The following is a 12149-nucleotide window of genomic DNA, read 5'->3' as shown; positions in this document are numbered from 1 at the left end:
GCGGTGATCACAGCCCAGCCGCCGTCGCCGGGGATGCTAAAAGGCCACTGGCGGGGTTGGAGGCTGAAAAATTAGGGTTTTTAATGATAATTTTATGCAGAATAATTGTCACAGTGTGACATAAATGGTTAGCTCCTCGGGCGGGGCTTCCAGGCCCGCTCGGAAGCGGAGCTGTGCCGGCCTCTAGGGAGGCCCAGCGGCCGCGCAGCGAGTTCGCGCCCGGGCGCGGGGTTTGGGGGTCCCGCAGCCCGCGTCCCCAGAGAGCGCCCTCCCAGCGGGTGCTCCGGGTCTCGGAAAGGCAGCGGGGCCACGTGTCTTTGCACAGGACTCGTGTGGAGTTTCTCGGCTTGCATTGTGTCATCCTGACATTTCTGTTAGTCAAAATGCTCCAGCCCCTGCCCTTGGAGTTGTCGTTGCATGGCCTTCTGTCTCTGGGGGAAGATTAAGGAAAGTCGCCCACGTTTAGAGCTGGGAACCCGCGCGGCTCTCAGAAACCGCATCGCCCTTGCTGCTTCTCCACCGACTGTCAAAGTTGCCTGGATGTCCTGCCCAGCAGGGGCAGCAACGCAGGCAGGCGGGACTGCTGGGCATTCAGGGACTCAGGCAGGGGACCCACCTAAGAAAGGTCATTTGAGTTCAGAGGGGGGACTCAGAGGGCCACGTGGACCCCCGCCAGTCTTGAGAATGAGGAAGGAAACAAGGTTCTAGCAATGCTCTTTAAAAGCAGCTTTACCGAGGTGTGATTGACATTCAGCAAGCGGCACGTGTTTAAGGCGTACAATTTGATAAATTCCGCAGACTTATACACTCGTGCAACACCCCGCAGTCCATGGAGGGCAGATATTTATCATTCCCCCTGTGGCCTCACGGTGCCCACGGTTCTCCCTCCCACTGGCCCCTTTCTCATTCTCCATCCCTAGCATCTGCTTTCTATTACTTGGCTTAGTCTGAATTTTCTAGAATTTTGTATAAATGGAATCTGCAGTCTTTTATCTAGCTTCTCTCGCTCGACATCATTATTTTAAGATTCATCTGTGTTGCTGTGTGTGTCCGTAGTTCATTCCTTTTATTCCTGGGTAGCGGTCCGTGGTATGGATGAACCACAGTATGTTATGTTCATCCATTCAGATGTTGGGAGACATTTGATTGTTTCCAGTCTGGGTCTTCTACAAACAAAGTTATCATGCACATTTGTGTGCCAGCCTTTGAATGGGCATATGCTTTTATGTATTTTGAATAAATACCTAGGTCACACGGTATGATTAAGAACATAACTGTTAGGCTAGGTGCGGTGGCTCATGCCGGTAATCCCAACACTTTGGGAGGCTGAGACAGGCAGATCACTTGAGTCCAGGAGTTCAAGACCAGCCTGGGCAACACGGCAAAACCCCATCTCTACAAAAAATACAAAAATTACCCAGGCATGTTGGCATGCACCCGTAATCCCAGCTACTCAGGGGGCTGAGGTGGGAGGATCGCTTGAGCACAGGAGTAAGCCATGTTCACGCCACTGCACTCCAGCCTGGGTGACAGAGTTGAGACCCTGTCTCAAATAATAATAACAATAACTAATAAATGGCCCAACTAGTTTTGAAAGTTGTACCATTTTACATCCGCACCAGCGATGTCTGCATGTTCCAGTTGCTTTACAGCCTCACCAATACATGGTATGGTCAGGCCTTAATTGTATACATTCTAATAGGTGTGTACACATATCTTGTTATAGTTTTGATTTTCATTTCCCTGGTAACTAGCGATGTTGAGCATTGTCTCATGAACTTACTTGCCATCCACATACAGTCATTTGTCGCTTAACGATGGGGATACATTCTCAGAAATGTGTTGTTTCATCATTGTGTAAACATCATAGAGTATATTTACACAAACCAGGATGGCATAGCCTACTGCCCACCTAGGCTATATGATTAAGCCTCTGGCTCCCAGGCTACAAACCTGGACAGCATGCTACTGTACTGAATACTGTAGGGAACTATAACACAATGGGAAGTATTTGTGTATCTAAACATAGAAAACGTACAGTATAATCTTATGGAACCACTATTGTATATGTGGTCTGTTGTTGACCAAAACCATTGTTATAAGGGACATGACTGTATCTTCTTTGGTAAAGTGTCAGTTCAAATCTTTTGCCCATTTTTAAAATTGGGTTGGTTTTCTTATTTAAGTTTGAGGTTTCTTGGGATATTCTAGATATGAATCTCTTGTGAGATATGTGATTGATAAGTATTACCTGCCAGTCTCTGGCTTAGATTTTATTCTCTTATCAATGTCTTTTGAAGAACATAAGTTCTTAATTTTTATAGAGTCCAGTTTATCCATTTTTTCTCTTTTAAGGATTAGGTTGGGTTATGATATCTAAAAAAAAATTTGCCTAACCCAAGGTCATACAGATTTTCTCTTATATTTTCTTCTAGAAATTTCATAACTTTACATTTTACATTTAAGTCTGTGATCCATTTTGAGTTCATTTCTGAATATGATGTGAGGTAGGGATTGAAGCTTTTTTATTTATTTATTTTTGCATGTGGATATCTGACAGTTCCAGCATTGTTAGTCGAAAATAAGTATTTGTGAATCTAAACCCTTCCTTTCTCCACTAAACGGTCTTTGCACCTTTGTCAAAAGTGAATGGACTATATATGCGTGAGTTTATTTCTGAGCTCTCTTGTCAAGCATGTGCAAAGCAGGGCAAGGTCTGACTGGTTCACCTGGTGAAGACGTGAGGAGCCACTCTATTACATAAAGAGTGAAAGGAAGAGTGGCCAGTGGTGTTGGCTCCTCACAATCTTTATGCCACACACCAAAAAGGATAACACCTAGACAAAAGGGGCTGGATGATGTCAACGCAAGTTGAAGAGTACCCCATTTCTGAGCAGCCATGCCTAGATCAGAGCTGAGAGGTTCATAGCCTGTATCTCTATTCTGAAGGGGCTGAAGCAGGAAGGTCCCTGCCTCCTCAGGATCCAGAAGGCATTGAGAAACCATCTCATAGCAGCCTCCTAGGGGACATAGCCAGGGGAGGGGGCAAGGGTCTTATAGCAACTCCTTACAAGCTTCCAACCCAGGAGTATCCAGGTGTTCTACCAAGACGTAGATTCAGTAGTGGTTCCAGTTTTGCTTTGTGGCCTATGTGGATATGTGCAGGGTCACCAGGGTGCCATGGCAGAGCCATCCCCCTTCATCTCTATTCTGTTTCATTGCTCTATTTGCCTGTTTTAACACCAATACCATACTGTCTTGAATATTGTAATTTTATAATAAATTTTGAAGTCAGGTAGTATAAGTTTTCAAGCATTGTTCTTCCTTCTTGAAGTTGTTTTGGCTATTCTAGCTCCTTTGCATTTCCAGATGAATTTTAGATTCAGTTCATCCATTTCTACAACATAGCTTCCTGGGTTATGTTGTCCAAATCTATAAATCAATTTGGAGAAAAATAAAAATAAAAATATTGAGGCTTTCAAATCATGCACACAATATACTCCTCCATTTATTTATTTCTTCCTTTTCTCAGCTGTGTTTGATAGTTTTTAGGGAACAAGGTTTGCATATATTTTGTAAGATTTATCCCTAATTATTTCATTTTTTGATGCTGTTGTCAACTGTATATTTAAATTTCCATTTCTGATTGTGTGTAACTACTATATGAAATTTATAATAATTTATTTTTGTATATTGACTTTGTATCCTATAACCCTTCTAAACTCACTGTTCTAGTAGAATTCCATAGGATTTCTTGTAAGCAATCATGTCGTCTACAAATAAATACAATTTTACTTCTTCTACAATCTAGATGCCTTTTATTACTTTTCCTTATTTCATTGCACTGGCTAGAACCTCCAGTGCAATGTTGAATAAAAGTGGTGAGAGCAGATAATTTTTCTTGTTCCTGTTGATCCTAAGGAAAACATTAATTCACCACTAAGTATGATATTAGCTGTAAAATTTTGCAGATTCCTTTTTTCAGAGATACAGAACTCCCTTCTGTTTCTAGTTTGCTGACAGTTTGTATGATGAATTAATATTGAATTTTCTCAAGTGCTTTTTCTGCATATATGGAGACAATCATAAGGTGTAAGTTTTGTCTGTTAATAAAATAATTTATATTGATTAATTTTCAAATGTTAAACCAACCTTGCATTCCTGGGATAAACCACACTTGATCATGAGGAGTTATCCTTTTTTATATATTATTGGGTTTGGTTTGCTGAAAAAAATATTTAGTATCCACATCTATGTTAATGAAAGATATTGGTCTGTAGTTTCATTTTCTTGTAATATCTTTGTCTGGTTTTGGCATCAGAGTAATGCTGGTCTCAGAAATAATTTGAGAAAAAATAATTTGAGAAGTATGCCCTTCTCTTCTATTTCCTGGAAGACCTTGTATAAAATTATGTCTTCCTTAAATGTTTGGTAGAATTCATCAGTAAAGCTATCTGGACATGTCTTTTTGTAATAAGGTTTTTAACTATGAATTTAATTTCTTTACTAGCTATAGGGCTACTCAGATTCTTTCTTTTTTTTGTAACTTGTAATGTTTTTTGTAACATTAAATAAAAAAATGTTCTTTTTTATTTAATGCTTTAATAGTTTGTATTTTCTAAGAGACTGACCTCTTTCAGCTAAGTTGTTTAACTTATTGCCATAAAGTTGTTCCTTATTGTCCTTTTAAGAGCTGTAGATTCTATAGTGATATCACCTCTCTCATTCATGATACTAGAATTTGTCTTCTTTTCCCCCCAGTAAGTCTTGCTTTTGGTTTCATTGTTTTTCTCTATTGTTTTTCTATTTCACTGATTTCCACTATACTCTCTATTATTCTTTCTTTGCTCACATTGAGTTTCATTGGCTCTTCTTTTCTAGTTTCTTAAGGTGGAAGCTAATGTCATTGAGTCAGGAACTTTCATGGTTTTTAATATAGGCTTTTAGTGCTATACATATCTCACTACATACTATTTTAGCTGAATCCCACAAATTTTAATATGTGTTTTTACTTTCAATCAGTTTTAAATACTTCCTAATTTTTTTTTTGAATCATGGGTTATATAGAAGTATGTTATTGAGTTTCCAAATATGTGGGGATTTTCTAGATATCTTATGATTTCTAATTTAATTCCATTATGGCTAGAAAATTTACTTTGTATGACTTTAGTCCTTTTTAAATTTACTGAGAATTGTTTTATGATCCAAGATATGCTATACCTTGATAAATGTTTCATGTATACTAGAAAAGAATGTATATTCTGCAGTAGTTCAATGGAGTATTCTATAAATGTAAATTAAATCAAATTGCCTAACTGTGTTAATATTTCTATATCCTTGCTGATTTTCATTGGACTTGTTTTACAAGTTATTGAAAGAAGAGTGTCAGACTCTCTAAGTATAATTGTGGATTTGTCTGTTTCCCTTTGCAGTTCTGTCAGTTTTTGTTTCAAGTAATTTGAAGCTCTATTATTAGGTACATAAATGCTTAGCATTATTCTGTCCTTTTGAAGAACTGACCTTTTTATCATTATGAAATTATTTATCTTTAGTAATATTCTTTGGTCTAGGCCAGGTGCAGTGGATCACACCAGTAATCCCAGCACTTTGGGAGGCCAAGGTTGGAGGATTGCTTGAGGCCAGGAGTTTGAGACCAGCCTGAGCAACATAGCGAGAACTCTTAGCCAGGGGTGATGATAATAAAAATGTATTTCTCACAGTCCTGGAGGCTGGGAAGTCCACGATCAAGTTGCCAGCAGATTCATTGTCTGGTGAGGGCATGTTCTCTGCTTCCAAGATGGCACTGTGTTGCTTCCAAGATGGCATTGTGTTGCTGCATTGTCACATGGCAGAGAAGCAGAAAAAATGGAAGAGGCAAATTTAATCCCTTAAGCCCTTTTATAAGGGCACTAATCCCATCTATGAGGGCCTAATCACTTCCTAATGACCCACCTCTTAATACTATTACATTGGGAATTAAGTTTCAACATGAATTTTGGAGGGACACAAACATTTCAACCATAGCACTTGTCATGTGGACCTCTCTAACATGAAACTTGCTTCATCAAAGTATGCAAGCTGAGAAGACAATAGAGACAATCTGCTTGCAAGATGGAAGTTACAATCTTCTGTAATTTATTCACCAAAACAACCTCCTGTCACCTTTGCAATAGTCCATTGGTTAGTGGCAAATCAAAGGTTCTGCCCACGCTCAAGGAGAGGAGAGAAGAGCATGGACACCAGAAGATAGACTTCAGTGGGGGACCATGCTAGAGACTGCCTACCATACCATCCTTTCATTTTTTAACTTACCTGTGTCTTTATTTTTTAAGTGGGCTTCTTGTAGGCAGATTATAATTGAGTCTTGCTTTTTTTAATCCAATCTGACAGTCTCTGTTTTTTAACTGGGTGTAGATCATTCACATTTAATGTAATTTTGATATGGTTAGGTTCAAAGCAAATGTCTATTTCTTTTCTATTTGGTTCATCTATTATTTGTTTTCTTTATCTTCCTTTCTACCTTTTATTCTGAACATTTTTAATGATTTCATTTTATCTCCTTTTTTGGCTTACTAGATATAACTTTTTGTTGTGTTAAGTGATTTCTTTCTGGTTTACAGTATACATCTTTATTTTATCACACTCTACTCTCAGGTAATACTATTCTACTTCATGTGTAGTATAAAAACTGTATGGCAGTATACTTCCATTTCTCTCCTCCTGGCCTTTGTGCTATTATTGGTAATGTACATTTTACTTCTATATATAAGTCCTGCAATACATTGCTATTATTTTTGTTTAAACAGAGGATTTTCTTTTAAATATATTGAAGTAATAAGAAACAAGTGTTTATGTTTACTCATATAGTTACCATTTCCACTTCCCTTCATTTATTTGTGTGGCTCCAAGATTCCATCTAGTATCATTTTCCTTCTGCTTGAAGGGCTTTCTTTAACATTTCTTGCACTGTATGTCTAATGGTAATGGGTCCTTTCAGTATTTGTATGTTTGAAAAAGTCTTTATTTCACCTGAGTATTTGAAAGGTATTTTTGCTGGGTAGAGCATTATGAGCTGACAGTTTGGTTTTTTATTTTCTTCTTATTTTTTCTGCACTTTAGATCCATAACTCTACTGTCTTCTAACTTAAATTTTTTAAAATGAGAAATCTGCTATCCCCTTTTTATCTTCTCAAACAGGTGGAATATAGTTATAACAACTGTTTTAATGGCCTTGCCTACTAATTCTATCACCTGTGTCATTTCTGTGTCACTTATTTATTTATTGTAGAGTTGAGGTCTTGTTTTGCTGCCCAGGGTGGTCTCAAACTCCTAGTTTCATCTTTGTTCTTTTATAGCTAATAAATATCCTTTTATCTGGCTTTAAGATTTTCTCTAATCACTGGTTTAAAGCAATTTGGTTATGAGGTGCTTTGATGTAGTTTTATGTTTCTTTTTATTATTATTATTAAATGGTGTCTCACTCTGTTGCCCAGGCTGGAGTGCAGTGGCATGATCTCAGCTCACTGCAACCTCTGCTTCCGGATTCACATGATTCTCCTGCCTCAGCCTCCCAGATAGCTGGGATTACAGGTGCATGCCACCACACCAGCTAATTTTTGTATTTTTAGTAGAGCCAGGATTTCACCATGTTGGCCAGGTTAGTCTTGAACCCCTGACCTCAGGTGATCTGCCCACCTTGGCCTCTCAAAGTGCTGGGATTAGAGGTGTGAGCCACCATGCCAGGCAAGTTTTCTTTATGTTTCTTATGCTTGGGATTCATTGAGTATCTTGGATCTGTGGGTTTATATGCTTTTCATCCAATTTGGAAATATTTTGGCAATTATTTCTTCACATTTTTTTCTATACAACCAGTACTCTCCTTCAGGGACTCCAATTACACATACACTATGCCACTTAAGATGGTTCCACAGTTCACTGATGCTCTGTTCATTTTGCTCAGCCTCTCTCTCTGATTGATTGATTGATCTTCTCTTCTGAAATACCTGATCTGCCATGAACCTTATCCACTATATTTTTATCTCCAACATTGTAGTTTCAATTTCAGAATTCCAATCTTAGGACTTATATTTCTGTATTTTACTTAACATGGTCAGTCTTTCCTCTACCTTTTCAAACAGGTGGAATATAGTTATAACAAGTGTTTTAATGGCCCTGCCTACTAATTCTATCACCTGTGTCATTTCTGTATCACTTATTTATTTATTGTAGAGTTGGGGTCTTGTTTTGCTGCCCAGGATGGTCTCAAACTCCTAGTTTCAAATGATTCTCCTTCCTCAGCCTCCCAAAGTGCTGGGATTACAGGCATAAGCCACTGCCCCCAGCCTCTGGGTCACTTTTGATTTTTTGGTTTTTTCTCTACATTTCATTGGGTGTTTGATATTTTTGTATTCCTGTCAATATTCTTGATCTCTGCTCTGGAATGTAAAGTTACTTGGAAATAGTTTGATCCTTTTGGTTCTTGCCTTTAAGCTTTATTAATCAGAAGTCAATCGGTGGCTAGTCTAAAGTTAATTTTTTTTTCTGCTACTGAGACAACTCTTTTTGGTACTCTCTCCATACCTAATTATTTATAAGGTTTCACACTTCGGTTGCTGAGAACAGCCACTATTCCTGAACCTGTGCATGTGATGAGCACTGCACCGTTTCTGTCCTAGAAACTTTCTGGTAGAAATCCACCAGCCCACACTCTCAACCTCTATGCACACAAAATATTTGACATATTTCAGTCGGTTCTAATCCTTCCTTTCAGGTGGCTCTTTCCACAGCTTAGGTAGTTTCCTCATGTCCACACACTAATTGGTATTGAGCTGAATAATCAAGGGGGCCCTCTGCAAAGTTCTTTCTGTGTGAAGATTTCTCCTCTCCAGCACCCTACCCTACAAACTCCAGCTGTCCTGGCATCCCTAGACTTCCAGTGCCGTCTCCTCCACTCAGAGAGCTCACCAGGCTCTGCTGGGGTCCCCTTCATAGAATCCTCAGCCTGAGAGCCCAGAGGCCCTTTGGGAGGTTGAGAAATCCAATATTACCAATCATATTAGGGAGTAAGTTCCAACCTTGTGACACATTTCTGTCCTTGGCTACAAGCATTCTCCACTTTCCACCAGGAGGTTTTCTTTCCAATTATTCATTAGACATGGATTAATTTCTACCTTGCATTCACTTCCAATTTTTGTTCTTGACTCATCTGATAGATGATTTGCTGGGATGTAAAAAGGTGTCATCTTGTGGAAAAAATTATAGAAATTCCATTTATTTTGAAACACACAGCTTCAAGGTCAACCAATATTGACTCCATTCCTGCAAGCATTCAATCACCAGTTATTGAACCCTGTAAGGGGCTGAGGTGGGCTGCATTAGACATAGTCCCTGCCCTCAAAATGCTTGCAGTTTCAGGGAAGAGGAAGGTAATGCTATGGCAATGTGTCAAACATTGGACCAGAATATGTCAAATATATTGTATGCACGGAGGTTAAGAATGGGATGCCAGTGGATTTCTACCAGAAAGTTTCTAAGACAGAAAGAAGCATCAGCTTCATTAAAGGACATAAGCCAACCAAATCAATTGCAAAAGTCTTTCTACATACTAAGAAAAGAGGCAAAATTATTCAATTGTGTATTGATTGCATTCAAGTTTGATCACATTTTCATACTATACAATTTTATATCTACACATAGATATTTTACCACATTTGAGGCCCAGGTTGAATTCTAATTCCAACACTTACTAGCTGTGCAACATTGGACAAGTTATTTTTCTGTGTCTCTGTGTTCTCACTTGTAAAATAGGGTTGATAATTGAGCCTACTACATAGGATGGTTATGAGAATTAAATGAATTACTATAGCTAATTTGCTTAGAAGAGCACCTAGCATATAGTAAGGAGCAGGTGCTGACTGCAATTGTTGGGGCCTCATGTCTAATCACTGTATTTCTTTTATGGGAATTGAAACTATATTTTACTATTTCAAATTCATTTGGGGACTTGATGTTTCTTTCCTTTATCTCCATAGTTATTGGTCATTTATGATTTATTTGCTATAATGTCTTTAGTCAAGAACATAACTCCCCATTATAACATGTTCCTATGGAAAATATAACCCATTTGATGATATTCCAAGTCAGAGTATTCACCATTCCTCCCTCCCCGCCTTGCCAAAATGCATGGCTATATTTATTATTCTCTTGTTCAAAATTAAGTTCTTTAAATGCAACATGGTATCCTGTATTAGATCCTAAAACTGAACATGAACATTTGTGGGAAACACGGTAAAATCCAAATAAAGTCAACAGTTTGGTTAATAGTCTTGTACCATTGTTAATTTCTTAGTTTTGACAAATATACCATAATAATATTAGATATTAACTTTAGGGGAAGCTGGGTGAAGCGTATTCAGAAACTCTCTATGCTATCTTTGCAACTCCTCTGAAAATCTAAAATAATTTAAAAATAAAAAGGTTTTTAAAAATCAAGTCTGCTTCATACCTTGGGCCCCAACTCCTCTCCCACTTTAAAGGATCAGAAAAATATTGCTTCTTACTAAGAAATCAGAATGCAGCACCCAATCATAGCACAAAATAAACACAAAATGCTGTGAATCATTACAACACTGCTGAAGAGAAGCCAACAAGCTTACATTTGGACACCATAAGGAGCTGAGGCCATATGCAGACCACCAGAGCCACTCAGCTTACACACTGAACAATAGAATCTAATATCCTGGCTTCCGTTGGTTTTACAAAAATCATACAGGCCCAGGCCATTGTTTAATAAGGACTTTTTAAATGTCTTTTTATTAAAGTGGGGATTTAAAAAATCTCTCTTCTTCCGTCTTCCTCTTCTTCCTCCTCTTTCTTCTTTCTTGTTTCATTTTCTCTTCTCTGTGTCGCTCTATGGAAGTCTTTCCCTTTGGCTGTTTAATTTGACACTCTTGACTTATTTAAATCCGGATTATTGGGGGAAAGTTTAAGATAAGTGATGAATAAACCAGCATTTCAGGCAGAACTCTGTAACAGCTGACTTAGAATCCCTTCAATATCAATGATGATAATGGAATATGCTGGCAGGTCCCATTGAACACCTCTACAATAACACAGCCAACTACCTTGAAGGATAAAAAGTTAATAGATGTCGAAAGGGCCTGAGGTTTTGACCATGGCTTTTCAGCTCTAAAGAGTCCCCCTAAAGTCATACTCTGAGGAGGTCTGGCTTCGGGTAGTATAAACATTATCACTTTGACAAGAAAGAGCTACTTTCTCTGCAATCTTTTTAAACACAGTAGATTTTAGGTCATCCTTAATTTTTTTACCTCACAGTAGAGAGGGGGTCGCTGACCTACATACAGAGCCATTCCATTTTCTGACTCTTGATGACAATGGTCTCCACACCTAGGGACCCCGTTCTGCTCCATCCCCTTTTAGTTGGCAATTCGCCATGGGCACAGGACTTTAAAACCTTTGAGTCTCTGAGTTCCTGGGATTAAAAAAAAAAAATTACCTGTGCTTCCTTCCAACCAGCAAGCTTCAGAATTCAGAATTCAACACACTGAAAGGGATATCAGAGCTTTAATCTAGGAGCCTTTTGAAGAGATTTTCCCAAAAAGAAAAGTTACAGTAAAGTAACTGTGTTCACATTAGCAGCCTGCATGCCAGCCTCGCCCTATTTATTATCAGATTCCTCTCCTTGACCCCTTTTTTATTCGAGATAATTAAAATAAGAAAAGAATGTGTTGACGCCTATTCTTTTTCTTGTCTATAGCTGTCTTGATTTAAACAAAAGTGAGAATGACTTGCTTTCCTCATGGAATTTATTAATGAAAAGCATGCAAGTTTACTTATTTGTCCCAGGTGTGTTAATTCAACTGAATGAAAAATAAATCATGTGGGCACAGTGGCTCCTGCCTGTAATCCCATCATTTTAGGAGGCCAAGGCGAGAGGATCGCTTGAGCCCAGGAGTTTGAGACCAGCCTGGGCAACATAGTGAGACCCCATCTCTGCAAAAATTAGCAAGGCATGGTGGCACACAACTGTAGTCTCACCTACTTGGGAGGCTGAGTCTGGAGGATCACTTGAGCCCAGGAAGTTGAGGCTACAGTGAGTCATGATCATGTCACTGCACTCCAACCTGAGT

At 38.7% G+C, this 12149-nt stretch overlaps 1 protein-coding gene and 1 long non-coding RNA gene across 2 annotated transcripts in view; one reads left to right on the top strand and one right to left on the bottom strand.

Moving 5' to 3' along the window:
* Positions 1-12149, top strand: part of ASB18 (ankyrin repeat and SOCS box containing 18) — an 83733-nt gene that overhangs the window by 26889 nt on the left and 44695 nt on the right. The gene's annotated exons all lie outside the window — the stretch shown is intronic.
* Positions 2332-12149, bottom strand: part of LOC117979494 (uncharacterized) — a 67463-nt gene continuing 57645 nt past the window's right edge. The window contains exons 2-3 of the long non-coding RNA XR_004670363.2: positions 5719-5833; positions 2332-3432 (exon numbers count right to left, since the gene is read on the bottom strand). This is a non-coding gene — a long non-coding RNA (uncharacterized LOC117979494). The remainder of the gene's footprint in view (positions 3433-5718; positions 5834-12149) is intronic.

Source organism: Pan paniscus, chromosome 13 (assembly GCF_029289425.2).
Source record: "Pan paniscus chromosome 13, NHGRI_mPanPan1-v2.0_pri, whole genome shotgun sequence".
In the NCBI taxonomy this organism is placed as follows: Eukaryota; Metazoa; Chordata; class Mammalia; order Primates; family Hominidae; genus Pan; species Pan paniscus.
The sequence above is the reverse complement of the archived record's forward strand: the minus strand, read 5'-3'. Positions and strand labels throughout refer to the sequence as shown.